At 34.7% G+C, this 11,892-nt stretch overlaps 1 pseudogene; it reads right to left on the reverse strand.

The window, feature by feature from the left end:
• Nucleotides 1-360: 360 nt before the first annotated feature.
• LOC134364187 (proteasome subunit alpha type-6-like) lies at nucleotides 361-1,087 on the reverse strand (annotated as a pseudogene).
• Between the last annotated feature and the right edge of the window lie 10,805 nt (nucleotides 1,088-11,892).

Genomic DNA, 11,892 nt, shown 5'->3' on the forward strand with positions numbered 1-11,892 from the left:
CTATGGATCTATCTTCAAGTTCATGGATTCTATTATTAGTCATCTCCATACTTTTATTGAAATCATTCAGGAAAATTCTGGTTTCATTCATTATAATTTTTAGTTCTAAAATTTCCACTTAAAAAATGTACTTTCTATTTGCTTGCTGAGAACTTCTTTTGTTTCATTGATTTCAAAAGGGTGCAAACTTTTTTTCCCCCAAAGCACTGTCTTTACTTATACAGAGAGCTACCACTTTGGTGAGTAGTAGGAGGACTGGGAGAGGTTCCTTTTTCAATCCAGGGGTCTCCATCATGTTGGTTTGTTGTTACCAAACACACAGACAAGTGGCGTCATGGATTTGGTAACTGATGACAATGTTTAGTCTCTCTCCACTAGAGCAACAAGGTGAGTGTCAATCTCTGCTTCTGTAAGAATCCTGGATTTAGGATTTTCAACTGTAACTAGTCCAACTTCTATTTGTGAAAGTTTGAAATCCAATTGATAGAACAGTAGACAGGCATGTAATTGTACTTTCCACTGCCTGTTCAAATGTCCAATCAAATTTCTTCTTCACTTTTTTTTTTTCCAGGGAAACTGACTGACTCAGTTTGCTTAACTCCTGCTGTGTGTGGTGGTTTTAAACCTACAGTAGTAACCTGAGGGCCTTGTTCTTCATCTATACCAATTAAAATCATACAACAACCAAAAGGGCCCATTTCAGCATTCTGTGTGTAGACCTGAGAAATAACAGCAATTGTTTACACAGTATGTCCACAAGTATGTCATAGCCATACTTGTACTTCCAATTAGCTGCCTCATAGCATGCCCACTGTACCTGAGATCTGCTGTCTGCTGTCATTCATGTCATCACACAGCCAGTGTTTTCAGTTATCTTGAATAAGTGAGTCACTGTGCTAGAACCCAATAATTTGTCAGGCACTTGCTTCTGTGTGAGAATTACTACATAGTCTTTCCCTCTGTCACCTACTGATGTAAGCCACTCTGGTTAATGGCCTTAAAAGCATATTCTACTTGGTAGAGCCTGCCCTCGGGTGAAAAAAATGGTAGCGTGGCAATCAAAACCAGCTCTGGAACTACAGGACATGTTAGTTGACCCACTATTTCAAACACAGCCTCTGGGACCCCCAAAACAGGCAACTTTATCTTATGGAGCATGGTTATAAGAGCTGCTTTAATATCTTTGATAATTTCAATATCTGAATTATCTCAGAGTTCACATTTGTTGATTGTCTTTTCTTTTGAGAATTGGTCATATTTTCACGGTTATTTGTATGTCAAGTAATTTTAGATTATATCCAAATGTGGACGTTTTGAATATTATGTGTGACTCTAGAGTCTCAGGAGACTATATATATTTTTTGTTTTGGTGATAAATAAACCTAATTAAGTTAAGAATGCAAATTATGAATTGCTTTCTGTGCACAATGCTTTCAATGTCTGTTCCATTTTCAAAGTTCTTGCTTTGAAATAATGGCATGATTTCAAAACCAGATAATTGATATTGGTACCATGTGTGTATGTAGCATTTTATCACACATGTAGAGCCTTCTGTTTGATTCTGCCCACTTGACATGCACCCCTCAAGTGTTAGTATGGGAGTTGCATAGTATTTATAGTTCAGTACTCGCTGCCTTTGCTGTGCTTCTTTGGGTCTGTTCTGTGTGTAAACAGTTTGGGTGTGAGCCCAGGACTTGTGTCAGTTTATACACAGAATTGAAGATGGCCTTCTCCATTTCTCTTCTCTGTTTGGTTTCCCTTACACACTCTGGCCACTTTTTCCAGTTCCTCTGGGAACGAAAAATAGGTTTGTCCTAGAGTATTGGCCTCTGTGCTGCTTCCCATTTTCATGCAACTTAGGCCACCCTCAGTGAGAACCAGCAGGAGAAAAGGAAGAGATAAATTAGTCGGTATTTCCTCTATCCTGTCCAGCTCACAGTGACCTTTTTTTCTATTCTTCTAGCCAGAAATAGGGTTTTCTTTGTGTTATTGTCTGTCCTTGTGATGGAGTTCTGTGACTCAGGCCATCCTCAGGTAAAAAAGGGAAAAAAGCCAGGAAACTCACCAGTATTCCCATCATGCTAAATTTTGACTTTCCTCATGACTCTGCTTTTTATGGTTTACTTTTCAGTCTTTGGATAGTTGATTTTGGAATCACGTCCAGAGTTTCAATTGCAATCAGTGTTACATAGGCTGCAACAGATTTATTCCATGTTGGCCATCACCAGAAACTGGCTTGGAGTAATTTTTACTTTATTAATTTGACATACTTGTAGATTTCATGTGAAGTTGAAAAACTGTACAGAGAGTTTCCATATACCATTCACTCAGTTTCTCCAGTGGTTATATAACTGTACTTTACAAAATTATACATAACTTTACATAGCTGTAGTATAACATCAAAACAAAAAACTGGCATGGGTACAATATCTGTATAGTTCCGTGGCATTTTATCACATGTAGAATCATGTAACACCACCAGCACAATCAAGATGCAAAACCGATCCATCACTACAATGATCTCCATCATGCTACCCCTTTATCATCATGCCCAACCCTTCCCTACCTCCATCCCTAACCTCTGGAAGCCACTCATTTGTTATCTCTCTCTATAATTTTTTCATTTCAGAATGCTATACCAATGAAATCATATAGTATGTGACGATATGAGATTTTTTTTCCATTCTGCATAATTCCCTTAGAATCCATCCAAGTTATGTGTATCATTTGTTCTTTTTAATTGCTGAGTAGTAGTCCATGGTAGTCCACAGTATGGATGTACCAGTTTCTTTAACCATTCTTCTATTAAAGACATTATAGTTGTTTCTAGTTTTTGGTTATTACAAATAAAGCTTTTATGAACATTCAAATACAGCTTTTTGTGTGAGCAATTTCTATTGTTTTTATTTCTCTGGGATAAAGGCCCAGGAGTGTGATTGCTATGGCATATGGGTAAGTATGTGTCATATGGGTAAGTAGTTACAAGAAACTGCCAAGCTATTTCCAGAACACTATTTTACATGTTCATGAGCAATGTTTAAGTGACCCAGTTTCTTCACACTCTCACCAGCATTTTGTCTTCTCATTATTTCTTTTTTCACCATTTTGATAGGTGTGTAATGGTATCTCATCACAGTCTTAATTTGCATCTCCCTAGCAGCTAACGATGTTGAACATTTTTTCCATGTGTTTATTTGCCATCTGTGTATCCTCTTTGATGAGATGTCTTGTTATGTTCTCTACCCATTTTCTAATTGGATTGTTTGTTGGTTTATTGTTGAGTTCTGAGAGTTGTTTACATACTCTAGATATCACTCTTTTGTCAGATATGTCTGCAGCTTGTCTTTTCATCCTCTTAATAGGGTCTTTCACAGAGAAAACTTTTTTAATTTTGATGAAATCCAATTTGCTATTTGCTTTCGATTATGGATCATGCCTTGGGCGTTATGACTGAGGTCTCTTCACCAAGCCCTAGGTTCCAAAGATTTTCTAAGTTTTCTTCTAAAACTTTTATACTTTTATATTTGTATTTATATTTATGTGCCAGGTTTGGTTAATTTTTGCATACGGTATGAAGTTTAGGTCAAGATTCATTTTTTTTTTTTTCGGTCTATGGATATCCAATTGCTCCAGCACTGTTTGTTGAAAAGACTGTCCTTTCTCTATTGAGTTGCTTTTGCACCTTTGACAAAAATCAGTTGGCCGTACTTGTGAAAGTTTCTTTCTGGGTTCTCTACTTTGTTCCGTGAATCTATGAATCTATCCTGTAGGCAATACAACACAGTCTTAATTAACTTGCTATATAGGAAATCTTAAAACTGGATAGGCTGACTCCTCCCACTTTATTCTTTTTAAAAATTGTATTAACCATTTTAATTCCTTTATTTTTATAAATTCTAGAATAGAATAATCTACACAAAATCTTCCTGGGATTTTAATAGGAATTGTGTTAAACACTTTGGAAATAACTGAAATTTTACTATGTTGAGTCTTTAGTCCATAAATATGGTATTTCTTTCCATTTACTTAAACTCTTCCTTAATTTTTAAAAATCAGACTTTTGTATTCTTCAGCATACAAGTCTTGTACATCTTTTTTAAGCTTTACCTCTAAAAATTTATTCTGCAATTGTAAATGGCAATGTGTTTTTAATTTTGTTTGCTAGATGTTCATTGTTAATATATAACAAACAATACAATTGAATTTTGTATGTTGATACTGTACACTCTGACCTCACTGAACTCACTTATTACTTAAGGAGGTTTTTTTGGTTGATTCCTTGGGATTTTTCCACATAGGAAATCATGGCATTTGCAAATAAGAACAGTTTTATTTCTTTCTTTTGATCTGCTTGCCTTTTATTTCCATTTCTTGCCTTATTATGCTGTGTTTTGGCACTTCCAGTATTATGTTGACTAAGAAAGTGAGAACAGATACCCTTGCTTAGCCCCAACTGAGGGAAAGAGAATTTAGTCTTCCACATTAAGTACAATGTTAACTTTAGATTTTTTAGTAATGTTCTAGTTTTCTGAGAGTTTTATCATGAGCAGGTGATGAATTTTGTCAAATAATTTTTCTGGGAGAGAAAAGAACTATGATTCCTAAAGGTGAGAAAGGGGGAGAGAGAAGGGAGTTAATGAGAAATTGGTTAATGGGCACGAGGAATGATTGTTTTGTAATAATGAATATGCTAATTATCCTGATTTGAACATCACACATGGTACACAGATATTGATGTTCAACTCTGTATGTATGTTTCAGTAAAAAATAATTTTTTGAAGTTATTCATATGATTATGTGATTTTTCTTACTTAGCTTGTTAATATAATAATTTACACTGATGGATTTTCAAATATTAATCAGTCTTGGCATCCCTGCACAAACCACACTTGGTCATGGTGTATAATCCTTTCTATATATTGCTGAATTCTATTTGCTAATAATTTGTTTAAAATTTTGGTGTCTATTCATGATGGATTATGGTATATACTTTCTGGTTTTTTCTTATTCCTCCATCTCTCTCTCACTCTCTCTTTCTGTACTCTCTGTCTGGTTGTGGAATCAAGGTAATACCAGCCTCATAAAATAATTTGAAAAGTGTTTTCTCGTCTTCTATTTTCTGGAAGAATATGAAATTGATGTTAATTCTTCTTTAGATGTTTGGCAGAATTTTACAGTAAAACTAACTGGACCTGGAGATTTCTTTTTTGAGAGTTCTTATATTGTGAATCCAATTGCTTTGATGATTATGGGGTATTTAAATTATCCTTTTCACACTGGGTGAGTTGTGGTAGTGTAAGCTTTTGGAGGAATTGCTTCATTTCATCTAAGTTGACAAATTCATTTGTCCAGAGTTGTTCATAGTATTCCCTTATTGTCATTTTGATGTCTGCAGGGTCTGTAGTGATATACCTGTGTTCATATTATTGATATTATAGTTTGTGGGGACCCTAAGGCATCAGGAAAACATAATGTTTTTAAAATTTATAATACAGACTCATGACTTATTCGGTAGTGTGTTGTTTACTTCCCAGATATTTGGAGATTTTCCTGTTCTCTTTCTGCTGTCAACTTCTAGTTTGATTCCATAATGGTCAGAGAATATACTATGTATAATTTCAATTATTTCACATTTTTGAGTTTTGTTTTATGAACGAAGATATGGTCTATCTGAGTGCATGTTTTATGTATATTTGCAAAGAATGTGTATTCTGCTATTGTCGGGTGGAATGTTTTATAAATGTCAAATTAGATCTCTTGGTTTGTGGGGTTGTTAAATTCTTCTGTATCATTGCTGATTTTCTATTTAGTTGCTCTATCAGCTGTTGAGGAAGGATGTTGTAGTCTCCAACTCTAATTCGGATATTGTTTATTTCTCCTGTCAATTCTATCAGGTTTTTGTGTGTGTGTGTGTGTTGCTGGGGTCGTTACAGGAATCTGAACCAGTGACCTTGGTGTTATAAGTCTGTGCTCTTGCCAACTGAGCTAACTGGCCAGCCTATTCAATTCTATCAGTTTGAGCTTCACATATTTTGCAGCTTTGTTGTTTGGTGACATAACGTTGCAATGTCTTCTTGGTGGATTGACTTTTTTATCATTATGTATGGACCTCTCTCTCCATGGTAATTTTCTGTGCTCTAAAGTCTTTTTGATTTGATATTAATATAGTCACTCATATTTTCTTTTGATTAATGTTTGTATGTTATATGTTTTCTATCCTTTTACTTTCACTCTACCTACGTAATTACATTTGGAGTGAGTTTCTTTTAGATAACATATAGTTAGGTCAAAATTTTTTTTTCATTCTGCCAATCTCTGTCTTTTACTTATTTTTTTTTTTACCACTTACATTTAATATAATTATTGGTATAAGAAGGCTTAAATATGACATTTTTTGTTTGTTTTATGTTTGTTCCTTCTGCTCTTTGCTTGTACATTTTCTTTTTTCTACCTCGCTCTGTGAAATTTGTACCTTTTTTTTTTTAACTTCCATTTGGATTTATCTGTAGTGCTTTTGAGTGTGTCTCTTTGCTTAGATTTTTTAATGGTTGTCAGAGGTATCACACTATACAAACATAAATTACCACACTCTACTGATGTTGACATTTTGCCAGTTGATGTAACATATACAAACTTTACCTCTCTGTAAATCCCTTTACCCTCACCTATAATTAAAATGCAACAGAAGAATAGTCTGTTGTGTTTATGCATATTTTTTACTCATTCTGTTGTTCTTTCCTCCTTCCTGATGTTCCAATAATCGTTTTTCTTTCATAAACTTCCTTTTTCTACTTTTTTAGAGTAGGTGTTCTGGAGGCATATTCCATAGTCTTCCTTCAGCTGTGTTTGTCTTGATTCCTCCTTAATATCTAAAGGATATTTGTATTGCATATAGAATTTTGGTTGACAGTCCTTTTCTTATAGCACTTGAAAAATGTGCTACTTACTTCTAGCTTCCATGGTTTCTGATGAGAAATCAAATGTCATTTGAAATGTTTCCCCTTACAGGTAAGCTGTTATGTTCTCTTACTTGTTCTCTTACTACTTTCAAGACTTTTTTTTATGGGGGGTGGGCGGAATGTTTAATTTTCAACAGTTTAATTATGGTGTGTCATGGCAAGGCTTTCTTTGGGTTTATTTTGTTTATAATATTCATAGCTTCTTGTTTCTGTAGGTTTATGTCTTTTCTCATTTTGGATATTTTCAGTCTTTATTTCTTACAACACTTTTCAAGCCCTACAGTCTCTTTTTTCTTTGATGATGTGAGTATTAGATCTCTTGTTATACTCCCACATCCCTAGACTGTGTTAATTTTGTTTTTGTCTTTTTTCTCTCTGTTGTTCTGATTATTTTACACTTTCTATTTTCAAGTTCACTGATTTGTTCCTCTTTTGTATCAATTCTGCTTTCAACCCCATCTAGTAAGATTTCTATTTTCATTATTGTATTCTACACTTCTAAAATTTTCATTTAGGTCTTCTTCATAACTTCTTTTTTTGCTGAGACTTTTTATTTTCTCATTTTTCTCAAACATATTTGCAATTACTTGCTGGAGCATTTTTATGACGAATATTAAAAATCTTTGTCCAATTATTTGAATGTTTGCATTTTCTTTGTGTTGGTGTCTGTTGATAGACTTTTCCCATTCAAGATGAGATTTTTCCCATACTTTTTCTGATGAGTGATTTTCAAATGTTTCCTGGACATTTGAGGCATTATGTTATGATACTCTGGATCTTATTTAAATCTTCTGTCTTAGCAAGTCTCCTCTGACACCACATTAGTGAGGTAAAGTAGGTACTGACTCATTGCTGACAAGTGGGAAAGAAATCCCAATTTTCCCCTTAGCCTCTGCTGACAACTTAAGTGGGTACAGCACCTCACTACTCCTGAGTGGGAATGGGAGTTCAGACTCCCCACTAGTCCTCTGCAGATACTACCCTGTGGAGGGAGGGGTACTTGTTACTGTCACCCTGTGGCCTCCAATCACACTGCAGGGGAAACCTTCCTGCCTTGTAATAATGGAAGTTCTGGCTCCCACTCAATCTTTTCTGACAGTACACCAGGATGGGAGAAGAATTGCCTCATAATATTCAGGCAAGAGTGGGAATAGATGCTAACAACATCACTTTTGCTGTTAGGGCTGCAGTTTTTTCCATTACGTTTGAGTTTAGTGGGGTGGCTATTATCAAAAGTTTTCTGTATTGCTAGATGTTCCATTTCCTGATCATCTCATGAAATAGAGCAAGCTTCTTGTGGCAGAGTTTTATTTTGTTTTTTTTTCCCCCTCTTGGTGTTTCTGAGTCATCACCTTCTTTAAATCCCAATCTGAGATTTATGAGGTAAAAAGAAAATTCAGGAAACTCACTGCTGTGTCCTGAAGTTCCTACCTGGCCTGACTTTTCTCTATCTTTCAGAGGCATCTTATGTTTGTTTTATGTATAATGTTCAGGGGTTTTAGCTATTTTTTAGGGTAGGAAAGAAGTGTGTCTATTCCATCTTGTTCTGGACCTGGAAATCTGTGGTGTAAGCTTAATCATCCTTCAATTCAATAATTTTTCATAGAGTAACTCGTCAAGATGCCTTATAATCATATTACCATAAGTTCCTCTTCATGATTAGAGATTTCATAATTCAGTATTGAAACAAGTCAAAGTAAAACAAAACAAAACTCTTCGGCTCCAAATTTTAAAAAGTTGCTCTGAATTTGATTCAACATATCACCAACAGTGCAAAGGTATTCATTATTTCATCGTCTTCTGATATAATTCATATGATTCATTCAGAGCCCCCCCATCCTATGATTTCATAATTTATCCAGGTAAGGTATTCCTTAAGTTTAATTAGTGTTCAACCCAAACTAAAATACCCTACCCAACAGTCAATATAAAACACATCTACAGGAGGGAGTCTTTGTCCTCAAAAGCCACTTCTGAGTATTAGAAGTACCTGCTCAACCAGATGCCCAAAGATCAACATAGGAATACAGGATACATGAAAAAAACAAGACTGTGACATCACCAAAGGAATATAATAATTCTCCAGTAAAGGACAGCAGGAAACCTATGAAATGACTGAAAAAGAATTATGAACAACAATCTTAAGGAAACTCAATGAGATACTAGAAAACTCAGGCAAAACAACAAAATGAAAAAAACAATCCAGGATGTGAAGAGGGAACTTTATAAAGAGATAAATACCTTAAAAAAGAATGTAGCAGAGCTCATGGAACTGAAAGATTCAGTCAATGAAATAATAAAAAAAAATACAACTGAGAGCTCAAGCAACAGGCTAGCAAGCAGTAGGAAGAATTTCTGACCTCAATGACAGGCTTTTTGAAATAATCCACACAGACAAAAAGAAAAAGAAAAAAGAATTTTAAAAAATGAAGAAAACTATGAGAGCTGTCAGACACCTTAAGCATACAAACATCTGAATTATGGGAATTCCAGAAGGGGAGAAGAAAGGAACAGGCATTGAAAAACCTGTTCAATGAAATAATAGCGGGAAACTGCCCAGATATAGGGAGAGGTATGGATTTCCAGATCCAAGAGGCCCAAAGATCCCCAATCAGATTCAATCCCAAAAGGTCCTCTCTGAGACACATTACAGTCAAAACATCAAAAGTCACAGACAAAGAGAGAATCCTATGAACAGCATGATAAAGTCTCAAGTCACTGATAAGGGAGCCCCCATCAGACTTAGAGCATATTTCTCAATAGGCCAGGAGAGAACGGGAAGATATATTAAAAGTATTGAAAGAAAAAAACTGCCATCTAAGAATACTATACCCAGCAAGGGTGTCCTTTAGAAATGAAGGGGAAACAGTGTATTTCCCAGATGAACAAAAACTGAGATATAGCCACACAACCAGCCCTACAAGAAATCCTCAAGGGAGTCCTACATGTGGAATCCAAACTATGATACTCATCACCATGAATACACAAGATAGAATAAAACCCACCAGTAGAGCAGATATGCAATTGAAAGAGAAAAAGAAATTATATCTTACCACTTCAAAATACGAACTAATACTGAAGACAAACAATAAAAGGGAAAGAAAGGAACAAAAGATATTTAAGACAACCATACAAAAATCAGTAAAATGCCAGGAGTAAGACAGTACCTTTCAATAACAACCCTGAATGTAAATGGATTGAATTCCCCACTCAAAAGACACAGACAGGCTGAATGGCATAAAAAACATAACCCAACTATATGCTACCTATAAGAAATTCACCTCATCTGCCAAAACTCACACAGACTAATAGTGTGGGGATGGAAAAAAATATACCATGCAAATGGAAACCAAAAATGAGTAGGAGTAGCTATTCTTATATTAGATAAAATAGACTTTAAACCAAAAACTATAAAAAGAAAGTCTTTATATAATGACAGAGGGATCTATCCAGCAAGAGGATATAACAATCATAAATATACATTCACCCAACATCGGAGAACACAGATAAAATAAAGCAAACACTGTTAGACCTAAAGAGAGAGGTAGACCCCAATACAATAATAATTGGGGACTTCAACACCCCTGTCTCAACACTGGACAGATCATCTTGACAACAAATCAATAAAGAAATACAGGACTTAAACTATACTTTAGACCTATTGGACTTGGCAAACATCTACAGAACATTTCATCCAACAACTACCACAGAATACACATTCTTCTTATCAGCATATGGAATGTTATCCAAGATAGACCACATTTTAGGTCACAAATCAAGTCTCAATAAATTTAAAGAAACTGAAATCATTTCGAGTATCTTCTCAGATCACAATGAATTAAAACTACAAATCAATAACAAGTGAAACATTGGAAACTATACAAATACCTGGAAATTAAACAACATGCTTCTGAATGACATATAGGTCAAAGAAAAAATTAAACACGAAATCAGAAAATTTCTTGAAATTAATGATAATAAAGACACATCATGCCAAAACCTGTAGAATACTGCAAAAGCAGTACTAAGAGGAAAGTTTGTTGCAATAAATGCTCCCATCAAAATAACAGAAAGACTCCAAATGAATAACCTAACATTACACCTCAAAGAACTAGAAAAACAAAAATAATCCCATCCCCAAATTGATAGGTGGAAATAAGGTCAGAGTAGAACTAAATGAAATAGAGAACAAAAAAGTCATCACGTTGAAGGGATACCTGCACCCCCAAGTTTATCTCAGCTCTATTTATAATAGCCAAGAGCTGGAAACAACCTAAATGTCCATCATCAGACTACTGCAAAAGGAAAATGTATATTTACACAATGGAATATAACTCTGCCATAAAAAAGAATGAAATATTGTCATTTGCAGCAACATGGATAAACTTAGAGAGAAATCATATTAAGTGAAATAAGCCAGGCACAGAAAGAGAAACACCATATGTTCTTATATGTGGGAGCTAAAATAATAAACATATAAATAAAAGAAAGAAAGATACAACATTCACAATAATACATTGAACTTTCAAAAGGAGAGCTGAGGTTACGAGAAATGGGAAGTGTGGGGGGGGTGGAATTGGTAAAGGGCCATGAATAGCAATGACAGTGTATATTATTGAATATAATAATTATTCTGATTTGAGCATCACATATTGCATGTGGGTGTTGATGTTCAACTCTGTACTGCACAGATATGTACATTCAACTATGTTATAATAAAAAAATTTTTTAAAAAAGAAAACACAGGGGAAACACTTCAGGAAGTAGGACTGAGCAAAGACTTTATGAATAAGACCCCAAAAGCATGGGTAACAAAACAAAAATAAACAAATGAGATTATATCAAACTAAAAATGTCTACACAGAAAAGGAAACAATCAACAGAGTGAAAAGACAACCTATAGAATGGGAGAAAATATTTGCAAACCATTCAT

Source organism: Cynocephalus volans, chromosome 15, assembly GCF_027409185.1.
Source record: "Cynocephalus volans isolate mCynVol1 chromosome 15, mCynVol1.pri, whole genome shotgun sequence".
NCBI classification, from domain to species: domain Eukaryota; kingdom Metazoa; phylum Chordata; class Mammalia; order Dermoptera; family Cynocephalidae; genus Cynocephalus; species Cynocephalus volans.